The 4,922-nt window shown below is 38.2% G+C and overlaps 1 pseudogene; it reads left to right on the top strand.

Annotated features, from left to right (window-relative positions):
* Positions 1-714: 714 nt before the first annotated feature.
* LOC123470441 lies at positions 715-2,103 on the top strand (annotated as a pseudogene).
* Positions 2,104-4,922: the final 2,819 nt, after the last annotated feature.

The following is a 4,922-nucleotide window of genomic DNA, read 5'->3' on the forward strand; positions in this document are numbered from 1 at the left end:
CGTAAACAATACTAAGAATGTAATATTGACACTGTGTTTACAAGTGTATTTCGTTTTTAAAATGACTCCCTAAATTAAAGAAAAGATATGTGTGATTCACATAGTTGATACTGCGAGTACGGAGAAGATAAAAATTTTTGATGACGAAAAACTTTTGAAATGTAAAAATGCTCTACTTGTTTACAAGTTTCGAACAAATTCAAAATTCAGTGGATTAAACCTACCTGAAACTCCTGATGACACCCAGGGCTATCACTCTTCCTGTTATAGTAAATTCACTGCTGTTTCCAGCAGTCAGATAAAATTAGCCAAAGAAAAACAGTGCAATAAAAACAGTGAAAGTGCAAGTGCAGTTCAAGATTCTTTAAGCGTTCCAGTTAAGTTTCATAAACATTTATTTAAAGCTTATTCCATTAAGAATTATGCTACGTTTTGTAGATGCAGAAACAGCTTGTGCAACACAAAGCAATTCTAACACTCCTGCACGTAATTTAAGATCTGGGAAACAGCCTAATGTCAGCAATACAAGAACTGGCGTTTTTTTAAATCGCTGTTTTTTTTGTGATAAAGTACGAAAGGAACATAATGGGAAAAATGAATATCTTACAAGTTGCTCGACAGAAAATATTCAAGTAACAGAATTCATAAATTGCCTTTATATTATTAATAACAATAATAATAATTAATAATTTTTTATGTTTTCAGATCGGTATAATGAATGACGCCATAATCCTCGACGATGAAGCCATAGTAAGAAAGATAGGGAATCTCGAATCGAACTTGCAATTCGTTTCTAAAGAAATAAAATATCATAATTCGTGCCGGAAAAAGTTTGCTTCTGCAGCCAAAAGTGCAGTAAAGAAACGAGAAGAGGAACATCAATCCAAGTGGGTTTTAAACAAGAGCATTAGGGAAAACGCTATGCAAAAAATTATAGCTTTTTTGGAAGAAAAAATCATGAAGGAAGAAGAGGTTCATCGTGTGAAAGATATCACAAAACACTATCGATTGCTGCTATCCGAACTTGGTTTGGATTATAATAGTATTTGTAGAGTGCGTAAGTGTGAGGTATTAGAGAAATTGATCAGCTATTTTGGTGACAAAGTAACAGTCATAAATCACACTGTCGAAGGCGTTGGAAAAATCATTTTCAAATCCGACTTGAGCGTCGACAAGGCTTTACTGACAACTTTCACTTTTTCAACTTTTTCAACTTTTTTTACCTTCTGATTACAAGGTAAAAACACTTCTAAACGTAAGTTGATTTTTAGTTTAATAATATCATGTAATTAATTTATAGGTAAAAGAAGTCGCCTTCATGCTTCGCAATTTGATATTGGAAACGCCCCGCAATATTCTCCCAAAAAACGTTAACATTAGGGATCTCATTGCCGGAGAAGTTAAACCACCAAATTTGCTTCAAACCTTTTTTGAAAGTCTGGTAGCAGGTAAACTTTGTTTTAGGCTATAGGAGAAATATGAATGCAATTTTTTTATCTCAATGAATTACCATCTTGACATTCCAATTCAGGTCTTAAGGCTCAAACAGACAAAAGTGAAATCTCAAACAGAAAGAATATTAGAATAGATACTTTGATGGATGACACCATTTTTGCCGTCACTAATGGACTCTACAAGCCATCAAAGCAATTGATGCTCGGGATGTACCTTAAATCTACAACAGGTAATCAATGTTATTGCTATTCTCATGAACATTTAAATTTTTAGTTAAATATATTGGCAATATAGGAAAACGCGAGGTGATTGACGTAATGAACCGTTTTGGACATTGCGTGAGCTACAATTTCGTAGAAGATTTGGAAACAGAGCTAGCTTTTGGTGCTGTTGAGGAATCTAAGTTATTGCCTGAAAGTTTGCTTTGCAGACCGGATCTCAACACTGGAGTTGCCTTTGATAATTTCGATGTTTTCGTTGAAACGCTTACGGGAAAAGATACGTTACATGACACCGTGGGAATCGTGACACAAGATATTCCCCCTGATGGTGACAACTTTCTTCCATTGGATGAATTCGAAGAAGACGAATGTGATATCATACTACAAACTGGGAAGCGACGACGGGCATTCATATCAAGAGATATAATAATTGAACCTTATTACAAAAAACCCAGAATGCTGTCTGAGCCCATGCTGGCTTTAACAGACAGTAGGAGATCACTTCCACCACCTAGCACTTTGGAAACTGCTTTTAAACTTGACTTCTTATGGATGTTATCACTATGCCACTGCGTTCCTAATACTCCTATGTGGACCGGGTGGAACTCTCGGATTGTAAAAGATGTCCTCCCTCTTCAAAGAGTGCGTTATTTGCCGCAAATAGACGCATCTCCAACTCGAGTGGATGTTGTTAAAGAGACAATGGAAAAATCTCTTCGAATCTTAAAGGAGTGTAACCAGATATACATCTCCGTTTCTTACGACCTCGCAATAGCAAAACAAGCACTGTGTATCCAGTCAATGGAGAAACCAAGATTTAATAACCTCTTCATCCAGCTCGGATCTTTCCACGTCTTTCTCTCGTTTTTCAAAGCAGTAGGGAAATTCATCGCCGAGTCTAGGGCTCCATATGCACTAACAGAAAGCGGAGTACTGGCTGCGGGATCGCTCAACGGTTTCCTCCTTGGGACAAATTATAGTCGGTGTAACCGCATCCACCCACTCCTCGCGGTTTCACTAGAAATTCTTCACTTCCGTGCATTTCTAAAAAAGGAAGACAATCCAGCGTTGTTAGAGAGTCTCCCACGTTTGTTGCTGTTTCTCAAAATCGGAGATAAAGATCCCTGTGGAGACGATGTATTCCATGGGTCAATTCCAATTGAGCTACTAGAAATCCACGATAAGTATATTTAATCTTAATATTGCAGTTCTTGTTCCTCCAATGTGTTATCTTTTTTGCAGATACAAATCCTACAAGGAAATTACCTTAAATGGTGGACACGGTGCAACTGCAAAATATTATTTGATCTACATAGAGCTCATAGGATTATATATATCATCGTTTTTCTCGATCGATAAGGACGGGAGACTACCGTCTTTATATTCACCTTCAACCTGAAATTTCGAAGCTTTTTTTTGCGTTTAACCATCAAAATTACGCTAGATGGGGCGTCAGGTATATTGCACAATGAATTAGCTAGTTTCTTATTAATCCTTCCTTCTCTTTTTTACCAGGTTTCATGATAATATCTTACGAATGGAAGACACTCATCCTGGAATCACAGAACAATTTGAAAAGGGGATGATTTCGATTAGAAGAACCAACAAGTCCTTTTCACGGACACCAATTGATCTTGTAGTAGAGCAAACCATAAATGCTGAAGCGGCAAATCGTTCACGCGGTAACATGTGTGCTTTCTGTTTCTCAAAACGCCATTACTAAAATTTATTGTTTTTTTTTAAATAGGGATTATTAACTTTACCAATTCGAGCTCCGCAATACAGCGTTGGTGCGTTACTCACTTTATCCGCACGCAAGTTGCGTCAAATATGCTGAATGATTTGGGATTGCACAGGAAGGAAGACATAGCCAGAGAAGCACACCCTAGCCGTATCCGAAAAGATATGAAACAACTCAAAGAACTAACGGACTTCTTAACTTCTTGCAAAAATCCCTTTTCTGATGAAAACGAACCGTTATTCAATATCAGTACTGGCAAGGCTGCCTCTAATGAAACGCAAAAATTTTTGCTTAACGTAAGGGAAATTGGCGAAAAAGCAATGAATGATTACATCGAACGTTGCCATGAAGATCCCCTTTCATTCAAACTCCCCATAAGAAGACAGAAAATATCGACTTTCGCCAACGACGGAAAAAGATAAAACGAAGTTGTCAGGGAATCATAAAAGAAATCAAAATGGAACGTGATATGTTGGGGAAGCTGCTGATGATTTCACTCAATCACAAACTTGATATCGGACTCGTCTTACAATACCCACTCACTCCCGTCCCACTAGTATTCAGCCATCTTGATGGGACGATAAACAGTACCGACAAAGCGGTGCTCTACAAAAATCTGGAGAAAAGAGTTGACAGTGTTGGACCGGAAGTTATTGATGTGTACATAGTGGACGGATTTTTCTTCTTACACCTTTTGGGTCCCAACATACCACAGATTTACGAAGATATCGCTAGGTTTATCCTGGTAAAACTTTGCAAATTAAAGGCAAAGACGATTCATCTTGTTTTCGATCGCATCCTATCCCCTTCCATCAAAGATTTGGAACGTGATGTTCGAAGTGACTGTGATCGCTCAACCAATTACGGTTCCTTTGGAAAAAAACAAAAGAGACCCGCAAATTTTTTAAAGGCCTTAAGAAATGATTCTTTCAAAATACAGCTTGTAAAGTTCCTTGCGGACGCATTCGATGACGACTCTTACATTAATATACTTGTTGAAAAAACAGCGTATATCACTGAAGACACGAACTGCTACTCCTATAAAGTTTTAGAAGATCGCATAATAAAATCCAAAGAATTACACACGGAAAATTCCCACGAGGAAGCAGATTCAAAGGTATAGATTTTAATGCGCATACACACAATATCTTTATTCACCTAAATTTCTTTTTTGCTTTAAGATGATAACTCATCTCGCCTCCGTCAAAGTGCCTGCGCATGTGGTTATCCGATCTTGGGACACAGACGTGTTGGTCATCGCGCTAGCTAACTGCCATATTGTAGCGAATGGTTTCTTGCTAGTTCAAGAAATACGAGAGTGGCATGAGAGAGAGAGCTTCGACGCCCGTTCTCACCCTCCGTTATGGGTGTAACGGAGAGACTCGCCATCCGTCAGAAATGGTCATGTTACTTCCTCCAATCGCTTTAGCCTTGAATGGACGGAAGAGTCGAACAATGAAAAACCCGGGGGGAGTAGAGTAGGCTGGCAGTCTTGTGTTAGTCGT

Source organism: Daphnia magna, linkage group LG3 (assembly GCF_020631705.1).
Source record: "Daphnia magna isolate NIES linkage group LG3, ASM2063170v1.1, whole genome shotgun sequence".
Lineage (NCBI taxonomy): Eukaryota > Metazoa > Arthropoda > Branchiopoda > Diplostraca > Daphniidae > Daphnia > Daphnia magna.